At 40.9% G+C, this 16633-nt stretch overlaps 1 protein-coding gene across 1 annotated transcript in view; it reads right to left on the bottom strand.

The window, feature by feature from the left end:
* The window catches only part of LOC124777849 (protein archease-like), a 110787-nt gene that overhangs the window by 11231 nt on the left and 82923 nt on the right, over positions 1–16633 (bottom strand).

Here is a 16633-nt window from a genome sequence, read left to right as displayed (position 1 = left end):
TTCACCATCACCTGACATTTTTTTTGTTTTTCATCGTACTTAAACATTTACAAGATACACATTCACACAGCTATACTGCTGCAAGAAAAAAAAATTGAAACAAAAATATTAGTAGTTGACTGAATCATTAAACTGTCGCGAAGTGCGGCAACAGTGCAACATGTAGGAGTGACATTCTTGCTCTCTAGCTGTAACTATCTGCGAGCCGCTTGGAAAGAGAATGAATATCATTGGCCGCCAGTGGCTAGTGGACGGGGATGCGCAGAATGGCTGAAAATTGGACCGCCTTCTTACATGATGCGAACAATAGATGACTGAAGAGTTCTTGCACTTTTAGAAGGACTGAAGTCCTATTTTCTTAGAGAAAAAAGTACAGTAATTATAATACAGGTATCCTTTTTTGAAAACCCATTTTTTTTTTTCCATAACCGAGCCACAACTTCTCACCAGCCAGTTCTCCAGGTAGAAGGTGAGCATAAAAGAAATGTAGAAGTAGCTATGGCTCTTTCCAAGCTGAACAGAGAAAAAGGAGAACAATTTTATCTCACATTTTTATTGATCTTGCGTAACAATGTTCTAAAATGAGCTTACGTTGAAATATGTATGCCAAAGATTAGAAATGCATCTGCTGAATCAACAAATATCAATGATAGTACCATTTTCAGCGAAGTTGTTTGTGTTAAGCAAATTGCTACTGCATACAAGGTTGGTCAGTGGAATAATGAGGGAATGTTTCAGTATCTCTCTTCTCAAAAGTTATTCAGCAGCTTTTCTAAGGTAGTAGAATTTGGATTATCACTGCCAGCTTACTGATGCACCCCTAGTGTGTGTGTTTTTGCAAGCATGAGCAAAATATGAACATAAAAAAATTCAATAGAAAGCATTGTCACTTACCACAACCAATTTTAAATACAGTTGCCTTGAATTTTTCAATAACTCTGGGCAGAATGAGAAACTTTCGAAGAAAATTTATTCTTCAGAAAAGTATGTCCAATAAAGAACATTTTTTTTTATAAGTGATATAAATGCCATAACAATTGTCATATTATATTTATAGTAATGTAATACACAATATTATTTCGTATACTGTAATAATGTTGCCTTTGTCCTAATGAATATGTTAAGTACTCACTCTAATAATCATTTTGTTTATTAATGATAAATACATTAATGAGGTTATATTTTTTCTAATTGCATTAATTTCATTACTTAAGGTTAACACTAATTTTAAAATAAGATCAGTGGAGAAGTGTTTGTTTTCTGCTTCAGAAAATATGGTCACATTATCTATAATGAAATATTGGGTGATACAAGCAGCACGTACATTTACATACATCTTGCAGGCATTTCTAAGTAGTGCAAAGACTGGCAACTGGCTTTCAGTGTTCAGAAATTTAAAATTCTGCACTTCACTGAATGAAAAAAACTTGGTACCCTACAACTACAACAGCAAATTGGAATCAGTCAACTCATAGATACGTGAGTAACAGATTTGTACAGATATAAAGTGGAATGACCAGAAAGGTATGGTTGTTGGTCAGGCAGGTGCTAAAACTTCAGTTCAATGACGATAATGTGAAAATTCTGTCGATCCATAAGAGAGATTGCTTACAAATCACTTGTTCATCCCAGCCTAAAATAATGCTCAAGTGTGTCAGATCCATACCAAATAGGTCCAACAGGAGATATTGAACATATACAAAGAAGGGCAGCATGAATGGTCACAGAAACTGTCAATACTGAAAAGTAGTTGATATGAAGGATGAGATAAAGGGCTGATGGTATTGTTTGAAATTGTTTCTTGATGGTTCCATCTGTTACTTGGTACAGCAAGGATACTTTTTCTTCAAACTCAATTTTAGGGTCTGCTTATAAACAGAGCAACAAAACAATCAGTATAAAGTTAACTGAATGGAAAATTAATGACAATTTGGCAGCACAAAAAGATTAAAAACCATGTTTTGAAATTTTGGATTTGTTGTTACATTTCCTTTTTTGTACGCTGTTTTTTAACATACATTCAATATTGAGATTATCCATGAGTTCCGAAGATCAGCTGAATGACAAAGGAGAAAGGATAAAATGTGGCCACATGCACCTCTTGGTTTCAAATAATGACTTTTTAAAAACCCTACACTCCTCTTCTGCAGGCAAACAATGATATAACTCAAGCTGCACTTTCTATTATTTAGCATTGCTTCCTATGCCTTCGCACACTTACTTTCTTCCACTGTCATTGTCAAATGAATGTTTCAGTGAAGCAACAACTGTGTGGAGGCTCCCTGACACTGCCTAGAGTTAAGAACACTGCCTTATAAAGTGCCATTATGTTTTTTGTGAAACTGTGGTATAGCATTACTTGTAAATAAAAGTTTGTGTATTTAAAGATGCTCATCATCAATTTCATCAATATGTGAAATTAACACAACTCTCAAAATACATAACTTTAGAGCTGCTGAAATATGGAAATGAAACTTAACAGGGCCTCTTCATGCCAGGAATCACTTCTATGACATTATTACATGAATATGAATAGTCTGATGGAGAAAAAAATTGTGACCAAAAAGAAATCTTATTAAACAAGTTTGGGAAGTGTGTAAGTAGCATGGCTTTTTCCTTTGAGAAGTCCAAAATCAACATGTCAGGATTTGCCCAAGTTAAAATGTAAATGTAACTGCTTTCTAACATTATCATTTACTTTGACGTCTACAATATGTAATATCAACTAAAAATACTTACCTTGAGGCAAAATAAAAAAAATTAATACATTCTTTTGCAACACCCCCTTGTTAAGTTTCTCTTAAGGGGAGATGGACCGCCCTATCCCGGTTATGTGAAATTTAACGACTTGGCTTCCCTGTATTTCAGGAACCATTTTACCCATTGACATGAAACTTTCACATGACATTAAACTGTGTGTTCTGAGTCTACTGAAGTACAATAATTGCATTTCAGACACTACTTCAGAAATACAACTTTTTAATTAAATAGTTAAAATTATTTAGGATAACATACAAAAAAGTACACACAATTTTAATTATACATAACATTATGTTCTCTCAGGATATGTACATTATTACTCCCTAAAAATTTGAATACACGAAGTGGTTTCTGAGATTTAGGGGAAAATGCAACAGAAAACGTAAATTTTCAAGAACGACTTCTAAAGTTTCAAAAGACTTTAACTCTCTTAATATATGCCTATTTTGTTTTAATTTTTAGTCACTCAGAAGCTCCCTGCACCATACTGCATATCAACCTCTTGATCTTTTTCCATGTTTTTTCTTCTTTTTGGACAACTGTGCTGCATGCCCTGCTTTATCAATGCAAACCCTGACCATCTGTTCAAGTTCTCTGATGCAGTTTGCTCCAGGATTAATTCCCATATGCTGCAGCACTTTCACCCTACCAATGTCCCCCTTTAATGTCTTCATTCCAACAAAAACATTTTTTGGTAAGCAAATCCATATACAATTATTGAACGACTCATTGGGATTTTTAGTCTGACCATGCAGACACTTCTTCAGTACTTCAGGATTTGCCAAGTCTCTGTAAATAGGTTTTATAATATCTATGACTGCTGGGATGGAATGTTTATGGCTGTATGAACTGTAAGTACTGGACATAGCAGTAATTGCACCATGAATCAGGTCCAGGAGTGCAAAGGTGGTGTACTGGATTTTCATCAGTTGACAGTCTGTGGAAGAAGGTAGCCCATACTGCCTACTTCATTTTCAACAAATCCTCAGTAGTATTTCTAATGTCCATTCCATAATACTGCTGTACTTGATCAATCATTTTGTCTGTCAGCCTGCCTCTTATGGTTTTACCATCAGGAAGTTTCTTGTCTCTCAAACTTTGTTTCAACTTCCTCAACCTGGTGCCCATCCTTTTCTGGACATGACCAACACAATCCAGTTTTGTGATAATCTTCTCACCATAAGGCTGAGTGGCTACTACAATGTTAGTTGAGTCTCCATTACCTAAGAACTTAGTGTAACACACACACCCCCTTTGTTCACAGATCGACTAAAAAATTCAACAGCTGCAGAGGCCTCCATACCACCACTTGTTCCTTCACTATTTCTGTCACAGATATGCCCTCCCTTTATTCAATGATTTACACTTATAACAATGTTTGGTTAAAATCTGGAAATTATTACCCTTCCAGTATCCACACTGGTGTGTGTGTGTGTGTGTGTGTGTGTGTGTGTGTGTGTGTGTGTGTGTGTGTGTGTGTTGGGGCTTATGGACGCTCAACATCGAGGTCATCAGCGCCCTGACACACATTAAAAGGAACGAATGTGGGCAGACCTAATAAAACTGAAGCACACACTCAAAGAAAGCAGGAAAAGAAGGATAACGCTACATAAGAAAGTAAAACCTAAGGAAAGGCAAAACATAGCAACAAGAATGCCACAGGAAATCGTCATTGGCTGGCCACTCACATAAAATATGGGCGAGCTTGTCACACAGTGAGCAAATTAAAATCCTCTCCCCAAAATCTTTGTAAAAACATTTGACATAGCACAGAACTTTAAAACTTTAACCACATTCGTCCAAGTGTTGCCTAAAAGAGATGGCATGTCCGCTGGCAAGTCAGCTGCGACCCACTGGTCAGAAAATAAAACACAATCCAATAAAACATGGCGCACAGTGACCTGAACGCCACAAGCACCACAAATTGGAGGGTCCACCCGCCGGAACAGGAAGCCATGCGTCATAGGGCTGTGGCCTATTCGAAGCCGAGTGAGGAGAATCTCGTCCCGTCGATGGGGCTGAAAGGAAGTATACCACATACGCGTTGTGGGCTTGACTATACAGAGCGTATTGTCGGTCACTTCCAGCCACTCATCCTCCCACCAACGCATGACTCAGGAGCTCAACAGCGAGGTGAGTGCGTGCAGGGGGATAGCACACTGAGAGACTTGTGGGGCGAGACACGCCTCCTTGGCTGCGAGATCTGCCCTTTCATTCCCAGCAATGCCGACATACCACAGAACCCAGCAGAAAACTACAACCTTCCCCAGTCGCTGTAGTCGGAGGAGGGCATCCTGGATGGTCTGGACTATTTTATCTGCCGGATACAAATGGTGCAATGAGTGAAGGGCACTGAGTGAATCGGAACAGACAAGAAATTTAGGAGAGAAAGAATGTCACATCTGCTCCAGTGCCCGCAAGATCGCAGACAATTCTGCATCAAAGACAGTAAAAGTCTGAGGCAGTCGGACCTTGAGGACACGATCAGGAAAAACAACTGAGCAACCAACGGAATCCCCTTGTTTCGACCCATCCGTAAAAACAGCTACATAGTCGTGGTGCTCAGATAAAATGGCAGAAAATGCTGCATTAAAAACGGTGGCAGGAGTGCAATCTCTCTTGTACTGCAATAAATCTAAAATCACTCCGGGCCTCTTCAGTAACCAGTTGTACAGACTTCACACCAAGCGACTCTAGCACACGTTGCACACGGATCCCAAACGGCAACGTAGCCTGGGGGCGGCGGGAAAAAAGGCGGTCCAGAGGTGGATGGGCAACAAGATGGTGAGCAGGCGTGCTGGGAGCTGCAAGAAAGTGACAAGCCGGGCGCACCAGCAGGAGCTGCTGCCGGATGGTAAGTGGCGGTTCGCCAGCCTCAGCACAGAGGCTGGGTATGGGACTGGTCCAATAAGCACCCGTGGCCAGTCGAATCCCAGCACTGTGAACAGCGTCAAGCATCTGCAAATAAGACGGCCTTGCTGACCCATATACTGTGCACCCGTAGTCCAGCCGTGAACGCACAAAAGCTCGATAAAACTGAAGGAGACGCGCCCTGTCCGCTCCCCAAGACCTGTGGCTGAGGCACTTGAGGATGTTCAGTGCCTTCAGGGTTCTGGCTTTCAAGTCACGTAGGTGTGGCAGCCATGTCAAACTGGAGTGTGTCTCTAAAATGTGGGACAGTATCCCCCATATGCAAGGCAGGCAAAGTAAAATGACGACGAGAACGATTAAAATGAACACAAACACACTTATCGACAGAAAACCGAAAACCCGTCTTTGCAGCCCACTCCACACTGGTCACTGTAGCAACAGAATTCTTAGAACTGTAGCCACGCTTCTGCCATGTGCCATCAAAAGCTGCTGGTATGTCAGTCATACTATCTTTTACTTCAACGGCTTCGTTTCCAGCACCCTTCATTGACTCACATTCAACAGATGCCATAGCAGCTCCAATAAATCCTGCATACTTGTCCATTTTACAACATGGTCATGCATATTCACCACAGCACACATTGCTTCTGCTGCACTGTGTCCTTTGCCAATAGATCTCAATCCATAAAACCACCTAACATTTACTTCAAAATAATTATCTTCACACTTACCAGAATTCCAAAATGAATGAGGATATTTACAACTGGCACAAGTCATGATAACTTTCCTGGTTCCATTTGATACCTCACTGTCTTCATGCAAACTAACTGGCCCCCCACATATTTTACAACACACACATTCACCTAACACCCTTGTTAGGATGTGTAAATTTATCAGAATATATCCTAACCTAACATTTCCTATGTTAAACTAATGGAGTTGCTGGTAACGGCTCTTGTGGAAAAAACAAATCCTTAAATTCCCACAATTCTACTATATGGTCTTTTTCTCTCCTCCTTTCAAATGCTTAACTTTGTTACACAATGCAGTTCTATCAGCAGTTAGGGGTTGATCGCTACGCCTACCTATCGAACAGCAGTCTTCGTCATCTGGTATATCCAAATTCGCTACTAAAACTAGAACTCCCTTTTCTCAAATCCGCATCTACGGCGCTAAAATTATCCACGTTCACAGGACTGCTCGCCCGTCATTTCCCTCTTGTATGCGTACATTACTACATTTCACAAAACGACCTCATGGATCCAAAAATTCATTATCTTCAAATGGTTCAATAACACATACCGTACCCAAAGTGACTTCCCCGTGCCACCGGACATATACTCATGTGAATTAAGCCTTAATGCTAATGTACGCGGTTCAATTGGTTTATTCATTACATAGAACGCCCCTCACGACAGCTCTGCATTCACAACAGTTTCCCGCGGAAATAACATTTCACAGTTTGATGTCCAAGGTCAATTTTGCCATGATTTTGATGCAACAAATCTACTCCTAGGATCGTGTCGTAGCCCTTGCTTACCCATGGTACTACCTCCATGCATGCATCAAATCGGACTTTCTCTATATGAAAGTCAACTGTCACCGACTCCAAAGGCGTGACCTCCTTATTCCCCACCCCACGCAATCTATAACATGGTGGATTTAACTTCCTTCGTCCCATTATATTCCTAGTAGCCCCTGAGACTTGCACCCCTTTGTCCAACAAAATCTTGAACATTTTAATTCCTATGGATCCTACCACTGAACATCCCACTTCTGTCTACGTATTTGTACCATTGAAATTAAACAGGAGCCCCCTTAGGTGGGTCTTGGGCCCCCTCTGCCGTTTAACGATTGTCCACCTCTATTAACTCCACTTCTCCATCATCCATGCTGCTGATTTCCACCCCTTCCTCTATTCCTTGGTGACTGGGTACACTGCCACTGCATATGTCCCGTACGACCACACTTATAACATTTTATACCCGTTGTGAACACTGTTTGTCTATCACATACCCCCATTGCCACATCTATTTCCTCACATTGGATTGCCAGATGAATGGCCTAATACAAATCTTTCGGAGTCCCTTCACGCACTTTCTGCAACATATGCGCCAGTAACTACCTTAAAAATACATCAAAAGCCCTTTGCTCGGCCTTGTGCAACAGAAAACCATTCACTTCATCACTCTGACCCAACTCTTTAAGTATACTTGTTAATTTCTCTTATCCTGTCCGCAAATTTCTCTACCATCTCCCCCTGCCTCTTCGTCATTGTACTCAACCTCTCCCTGAAGTACCGAGCACTATACTGTTTCTTGCACCTCTGTAAAAGCCCCTCCTTCAACTGCTTAAACTGTCCTGCCTTCCTTAAGGCCTGAGAATACCTTGCATATGTTTTCGCTTCACCCGATAATCTAATCTTGGCTACATGTAGCAACACCGTCAGGTGGCTTGTGGAGTATGGATGTAGATGTAGAACTGTACATCAGACCAACCATTCATCACAGCTTAAGTTTCCAAGTCCTCCACAAATGAACACACATCCTCATATGCCTTGCCAGAAAATGGAATAATCAAACTCGTGGCAGGTAGATCAATCTCCTGCTGCGGCGCCCTAGGCAAAAACGACTGATCTGATGCGGTTTCCCGTGCACTCCTAGATGCTAATTCACTTCTCAACTCCGTACTGTCCGCTGTCGATTGTGCTACTTTTCCAACAATATCTGTACCGCTTCTGGTTCCGACACACTTCACATCCCTGACTCTACCATTGTGTTGCTTTAGTTTACCATTGTGTTGCTTTAGTTTACCATTGTGTTGCTTTAGTTTCCAGTTAGTCCTGAAACGAAGCATTTAAGTACGAGAATAACCTGACTTCCTGCAGCTCCGTATCATCATACACCAATACAAAAGTAATCAAATGCCATGAAAAACAGCATCTTACTGCCCCAAACACACTAACACTTACTCTGACAACACAAACAAAGAAAACGTCCAATACTCACCTTCTTTTGTGACTGTAATGCATGCAGTGAGCTCAAACGTCATATTGTACAGACGGATGCCCGCTATTCTGACACCAAATGTAGAGGAATGTTGGGCGTGGACGGAAACTGTCAGGATGCGCCATATTAAAACTCATCCACGTTTCCCAAGTGATTTATTATTTCCAGCTACAGTGCCCCCATTCCTCTCGGTCTGTCACCGGGTCCCGCAATGCTGAGGGCACCACTTTGCTGTCTGCGAAACGGATTTGTGCAGAATGGCTGCCTCAGCTACCCGTGCAACGTCCTGTGGTGTGTTGGCCTTTTACAGCCGCAGACTTGTGACGACGTCAGGCTGCGGCAGCAGTCGACTCAGCGATCTGCGTCCCTGTTGCCTCAACACCACTCGCAGGGCGGGCTGCTGCGTGTTTCTTCAGACATGGTTAGGATCGCAGCAACAAGCACCTACGATCCGAGAGCCAAATCTGTGGCCCTCGCCTCAGGATGCATCCAGCATGTGTTGGGAGCCAACAAGACTGCCCACAGTGTGAGCCATGGCGTGGTCCGCCACTGGCTGGCTGCAGAACCCACGCTGGCCTCAGAGGGTCAAACCAGCGACCCACCTTGGAGTGGAATGCTGGTACCCCAGCTGCTGCTGCATGTAGCTGGTGGTGTGACATGGCCCTGCTGTCCAGGAGAGCTATCACACTTGAATCCCCCGTTGAAAAATCAGCACCTATTTATACGCGGCTGTACGCCTCTGTTTTGCTAACACGCCGCTCCGAGTCATGTACTCTTAACACCTAGGTCGGGCAAGTGGGCCCCTTCTGTCTGTAACTTGCACCATGCAAAGTGCTGCGTTTACTCTTTTCAGCGGTTCAATGGCCCTGTGGCCTCAATTCTACTTCGTAACCGCTGGTCAGTGTAACTTACTGCCAACAGGCCCGCGCCATACTCTAACTTGTGTGCTCAGAAATATTACACCGAATCTAACTTTCCTATCTTAAACAGTGGTGCCGCTAAACCAGTGAAAGCATCAGCCTGCATGTGTGGAATGTTCTGGAATACTTCTAAGGAAAGCTGGAACTGCAAGTCAGTGTCAAGTGCACTACCTCTTCGCATTTCACACTTACATACATTTCCCGACACGTTAACAGAACAAACCATACTAAAAATGACATTCTTTGGACTTTTGGAATATACATGTATAAATACGAAAACCACTCAATATAGCATGTCTACTTGGTTACCTCATATTCTCTTCTGTTCACTCCAGTGTAAATGCCTATTCGCAAGTACAAGTATGGATGGTACACACTGGCAAATCCTTGCATACTGTACACACAAATGAACATTCACTCTGTTGGTTTGTGATCACTTCGGTGTAAAGGGGACTTCATATGTAAGATTACCGTACTACAACACTGCAACATTCCTTCTGCCACATCTAGTTGCCACAGTAATACTGCCAAGTACTCATCATTTATATTTCATGAAACAATGACCAACAAATGTTTGATATGGATGACTCCACACTGTGCTCAGCTAAAGTTCGTAGTAATTCACAAATTGAATACATTATCAGCCTATGTAAGTAATGATGAATAAAACAAACATTTCCTATTTAAATAAGTGTCAAATACGGTGAACCAGTCTTGTTTAAACTGCTCTCCACTGCTCTGTAAACATTAGAGTCAAAAGCTGTATCAGAGTGTGCTCTTCAGTCTGGAAATCATGAAGTGGAGTTTTCCAAAATCAAAATTTTTTCTACAGTGAAGACTTATTCTCAATAGCTAAATATCAATACAGAGGAGAACCATCAAAATATATAAACATGAGAATAAATTTATCAGAGAAGAAGAAGCAACGAAACTTAGTGATACTGGCAGACCTGCTCTACAGAATCAATATATATGTTTTATCTGTGACAGATGACAGTCTATAACTAAGTTTTATTTCTAACAAGGATTATCTCTGACAATCACATGCAAACTTCGACTACAACCCTCATCCACAGTATTTATGCCCTCTCCAACATCTGACCCCTCAATTAACAAGACTCAGCAGAACAAGGAGCACCTCTGAAGATGTCAAGCACAGCAGCTCTGGATGAAATGTATGAGGAAATAACTGTACAGCATGGGAGATTCGCCAGTGGCCATGAAATGCAATTGTGAAACCTTTAATTGTATTTCCATGTTGCTCTCCTTTGAGATAAACTGGGCTGTCCCCCCTTTTTAATAGATATTCAGTATACACTGAGGTGACAAAAATCGTGGGATACCTCCTAATATCGTTTCAGATCTCCTTTTGCCTGGCATTGCACAGCAACTCGATGTGGCATGGACTCAACAAGTCGCATGAAGTCCCCTGCAGAAATACTGACCCATGCTGCCTCCATAGCGGTCTGTAATTGTGAAAGGATTGCAGGTGCAGGATTATGAGCATGAACTGACCTCTCAATTATGTGCCATAAATGTTCAATGGGGTTCCTGTTGGGTAATCTGGGTGGTCAAATCATTTGCTTAAACTGTCCAAAATGTTATTCAAACCAATTGCGAACAATTTTGGCCCGGAGACATGCTGCATTGTCCTCCATAAAAATGCCATCATTTTTTGGGTATCTGAAGTTCATGAACGGTTGCAAATGGTCTCCAAGTAGCCATACATAACCAATTCCAGTCAATGATAGATCCACTTGGACCTGAGGTTTGTTCATTCCATGTAAACACAGTGCACACCATTGTGCAGCCATCACAAGTTTGCACAGTGCCTTGTTGTCAACTTGGGTCCACAGCTTTGTGGGGTCTGCGCCACACACTAACCCTACTATCAGCCATTACCAACTGAAATCAGGACTCGTATGACCAGCCCACAGTCCAGGATCCAACTGATATGATCACGAGCCCAGGAGAGGTGTTGCAGGAAATATTAGCAAAGACACTTGTGTCAGTTGTCTGCCACCATAGACCATTAACACCAAATTTCACAGCACTGTCATAACGCATATGTTCATCTTACATCCCACATTGATTTCTGAAGTTACTTCAGCAGCATTGTTTGTCTGTTAGCAGTGACAACTCTATGCAAATGCTGTGACAACACTACGCAAAAGCCGCTGCTCTCAGCCGAAGTGTTGTGTGAGCCAATGCCTGAAATTTGGTATTCTTGACACACTCCTGTTACTATGGATCTCTAAATATGGAATTCTCTAACGATTTCTGAAATGGGATGTCCCATGCGTCTAGCTCCAACTTCCACTCCAGATACAAAGTCTTAATTCCCATCGTGCAGCTGTAATCATGTCGGCAACATTTTCATGTGAATCACCTGAGTACAAATGTCAACTCTTGCCAATGCACTGCCCTTTTATATGCTGTGTATGCAATACTACCCCATCTGCATATGTGCATATCACTATCCCATAACTTTCATCACCTCTGTGTAATCCTTCAGCTCTATTTGATACAGGTCTAACACACTCGAGCAATATCTTAGTATGCGTCGCTCAAGAGTTTTGTAAGCAATCTCCTTTGTAGACCCAGAACCGTAACTACATTTTCCCAGTATGCTGTCAACAAAGAGCTGTCATCTGCTTTATCTGTGAGTGCAATGTGATTGTTACTCCCAAGGATTCATATAAGTTTGTATTGATATGGAAGTGGTTTTTTTTTTTTTTTTTTTTTTTTTTTTTTTTTAAGCAAGTTGTCAATCTCTGCAGCACTTTGAAATCTCACTAACATCTGACTGAATATTTGTGCAGCTTTTCCCCCAGAAAGTACTACATTATAACTGTTTTGTATGCAAAATGTCTGAGGATACTATTAATATTGACTGCAAGGTCATTAATATGCAGTATGAACAGAAAGTTTCCTAGCAGACTTCCTTGTGGCACATCTGAAGTTACCTCTGCACCTGCTGATTACTCCCCATCCAGTAAATCACCAGTTCAACAATTATCACTTTATACACCCTTGTGTGTCAATGAATGTTGGTACTGTATTGAGCCAAGTGCTTAATGGGATAAAAAAAAATAGTGCATCTACCTTATTACCTTGATTGCTGACTTTCAGAATGCCATACACAGATTGGTTTTTGCGTCACCCACATTTCTGGAATCAACACTTGTTAGCGTGGAGGCACTCCATCTGTTCAAGATACCTCATTAAGTTTTAGCCTGAATTATCTACTAAGATTCTCTAAACAAATGGGCGTAAAACATATTGGATGGAAGTTTGGTGAATCACTTCTGTTACTCACTTCACAGACAGTGACCTATTCTTTTCTTCAACCTACGGAGGGAGGAGAGAGAGGGGGGGGGGGGGGGTTGAATAAGAGAAGGACTAACACAGGTGCAAATCCTATACAAAATCAGACAATATCTCTACCACTCATCTTGGCAGAGGTAAGAAAGATCTAGTAGTACTGTCTCTGTTTAATGGCAGTACTGCTAAATCTTTCTCTTTAAAAGAACATTTTTAACAAGCATTTCTACAGTTGCTTCATTATCCTAAATTTTGGTTCCTGTTTCATCCATCAGTGTTCAAACATTAACTTTGGAACCACTAACAGCCTTAACTGAACCAGAAATTATTTGAGTTTTGTGAGAGGTATTTTAATATGATTCCACTATGGCAGTCACTGAAGGCTTCACACATTGCCCTTTTGGCCGCTAAGCATGTTTGCTGTATGAACCTGCCTACAGATGAATGTGTGAAGTCTTGAGAGATGAAACTAATATCTCTCATCCAGTTTACTTAGTGTACTTTTTCTCCTTGTTTTAGTTTCTCTTTGTACTAGGATAATATGGGTAAAACTACTTCATGGTGACTGGTACCAGTTTGTATGCGGACACTCTCAAAGTGGTTCTTGGCAATGGGATGTAATGTATTTCCATTGTGAGTGGGCTTTCAACGTACCTGTTCTAAGCAATTTTCAGAGAAAGCATTAAGTATTGTTTTTCAGAATGTCCTGTCACACTCCCCAACTAAACTGTCATTTCCCAGTTGATTTTTGGATGATTAACACCTCCTCCAATTATGGGTGTATTGTTGGGAAACTGTACATACAAGCAAACTGAGGTTTTCTCCGAAGTTTTTAGTTTCATGGTTGGTAGAGGGTTGTATGTCCACCACTGATACTGAATCTTGCCAAAACACTCTAATGCAGCTTCAATTGCTACTTCACTGGATACAAATTTCTTGCCTACAAATACACCACCTCCATTTCCCACTGACCTCTCCTTTTACACACACTAGGATTATCCCGAATATCTCACTGCTGTCAATTTCAGGTGTTAGTAGTTTTGTGTACCTAGTTCCACTGCTTCAAATTTTGGGACTTGGTTGCAAATCCTGCAGCAGCAGATCACTAAGATTTTAAGTCTGATCTACTGGCAGCATTTCTTTGAGTCCCAGACTAATGTTTGGGCTCTCTTACAGCTGTAATGATTTGTACTGAAGTAGTGGAAGGAATGTTCAATTAGAATGATAACATCTAGAAACAACTGTTGATATCTAAAGTTATGTTTAACTTTTATATCTTAATAGACTAAAAGAACATAATTGGTACCCTGTACTCATGTTCACAAATCCTTTGCACTATCCATTCCTTTTGTGGCAGGATTTATAGAATCCTGTGGCTTTTACTTTTGTCATAAAACTTGTTCTCACTTCTTCTGAACAGTAAGTTAAAACTGCTTAACAGTACAGTATCTTTCAAACAACACATGTAATAAATATAACAATATGGCATTTTATGTTTAAGGGTGAGAAAATTTAACCACCTGTTTTGTGGTGAGATCACTTTAGAAACATCAAACCAGTCAGTCCACTGATACCACACTGTGCTGAGGTATACAAAAAGATCCTGGAGAGCAGAATCTAAACAAGGGTCAAAAATAAATTGAGAGAGAAGCCACATGGCTTCAGACCTGGGAGGTCAACTGCTGACCTCATATCTGCAGTGATCCAGGAGCACCACTATGAATTTGGGTATGACCAGTAATTGCCATTCTCGATACAGAAATGGTATCTGTCAAAGAAAGGTCTGCAAAGCACTAGAAAAGAAGGAAGTGGAAAGAGGCAAGAAGAAGAGTGGAGGAGATGTACTGTGGAAGTCTTGAGTTGGGTGAAAGTGGGAAATGAAAGGACAAATTTGTGTGAAATAGGGCAGTGCATTGTCACATCTCCCCTTCACTGTAGTCTTGTATGAAATAGCAACTAAGGTGGCAGGAAAAACTGGAGAAGATGAAAGCTGTGCTGTCCATGGATGACTTGACGATCCGGAGAAACAGCGAGGAGGAGATTCGGAAACAGCTGGATGCTTGGGAAGAAACTGTGAAACAGCATGGAATCTAGTTTAATGTAAACAAATTTGAGACCTTGGTTGCATCTAGAAAGTAAGATGGACCAACTAGCAAAAGAAGGATTGATGGTGAATAATTGAAGAAGGTGGAAAGCGTCAAGTACTTGGGAAGTGCGACGGTGGAAAATGGAAGAAATGAGAAAGATGTCAGTAAATGTGGCAGACAGGCAGAAGCACTGAAGATATCCCACAAAAGTGCAAAGAAGTAACATATAGAAGTTACTACATCCCAATACTGATCCATGCATCTCAAACAAAGGAAAGAGTTGCAAGCAGATTGCATGTATGTGAAATGAAGTTCCTCAAAAGAAAACAGGATTAACAAGGGGAGAGAGGATGAGAAATTGAAGGGTAAGGGGAATAGTGAAAGAGGAACCCCTTGCACAGCATGGTAGAAACATCAAGGTTAACATAGTATGAGCCCTTAAAGAGACTGGAAAAAAAGAGGATTCCCAAGAAGATACCTGAAATGGGGGTGTGAAGGAAATGACCAAGAGAAAGACCAAGGACTACCTGGTTGAAAGTGTGGAGGTGTGTGTTTAAAAAGTAACCTCAGGCTTGACCAGATTGAACACAGAAATATGGTGGGAAAACAGAATTAGATGGCGAGGCTTATGTTCCAAACAGGCCCGGCCTGATGAAACCAATCATTCACTCTTCCTGTTAATTCTGGTTTTAATACTGCAAGAACAACTCACTATTCCTGCATGTTACAAACATAACTGTGAATGAATGTCACTTACAATAAAGGAAGAAGAATATTCGGAACGAAACAAGTAGTATCTAATACCATTATTCAATATGCAGTCATACCAACTAGTATTTGATCAAACAATATCTTACAGCTTCCAGTATAAAATTTCTCAATTTTCTCCTTTTAAGGACTATAAAGCAGCTCTAGTGGTACACTGATTTATTGCTTTGACTGGTTTTGACTAGTTACTAATGACTGGATTGTATGAAAAGTTGTACTCTTAATGACTGTCTGCAGCATTGGTGTCCATCTAGAATAGTGGTTTTTGAGGTATTTAATGACACATGAACACGCCACTGGATGATGAATCTGTAACAACTTAAGTGTCTGCTCCACACTGAATGTTATCTACTTGTATATTCCTCAGAAATAAACTATTTTAAGAGGACATTAGCTCAGCAGACACTCATTAGATGTACAGTTTTTCATACTAATTGAGAATGACTAGCCACTAATTGGTCATTGTAATAAATCAATGTGCAACTGGAGCAGCTATGTTAGAGTACTTATGGACAAAACTATATCCTAAACTTCATTTACTGTTCCCCTTTCTATCTTATACATTTATTCTCTCAGAGGTATACTGAAGTTTATTACCTTGTTTGTAAACTAAAACATAAAATTTCATTTCTCCTGTTCCACTTTAAAGTCTTATTTTCATGTTGTTGTTGTGGTCTTCAGTCCTGAGACTGGTTTGATGCAGCTCTCCATGCTACTCTATCCTGTGCAAGCTTTTTCATCTCCCAGTACCTACTGCAACCTACATCCTTCTGAATCTGCTTAGTGTATTCATCTCTTGGTCTCCCTCTACGATTTTTACCCTCCACGCTGCCCTCCAATACTAAATTGGTGATCCCTTGATGCCTCAGAACATGTCCTACCAACCGATCCCACA

Source organism: Schistocerca piceifrons, chromosome 2, assembly GCF_021461385.2.
Source record: "Schistocerca piceifrons isolate TAMUIC-IGC-003096 chromosome 2, iqSchPice1.1, whole genome shotgun sequence".
Classification (NCBI taxonomy): Eukaryota; Metazoa; Arthropoda; class Insecta; order Orthoptera; family Acrididae; genus Schistocerca; species Schistocerca piceifrons.
The sequence above is the reverse complement of the archived record's forward strand: the minus strand, read 5'-3'. Positions and strand labels throughout refer to the sequence as shown.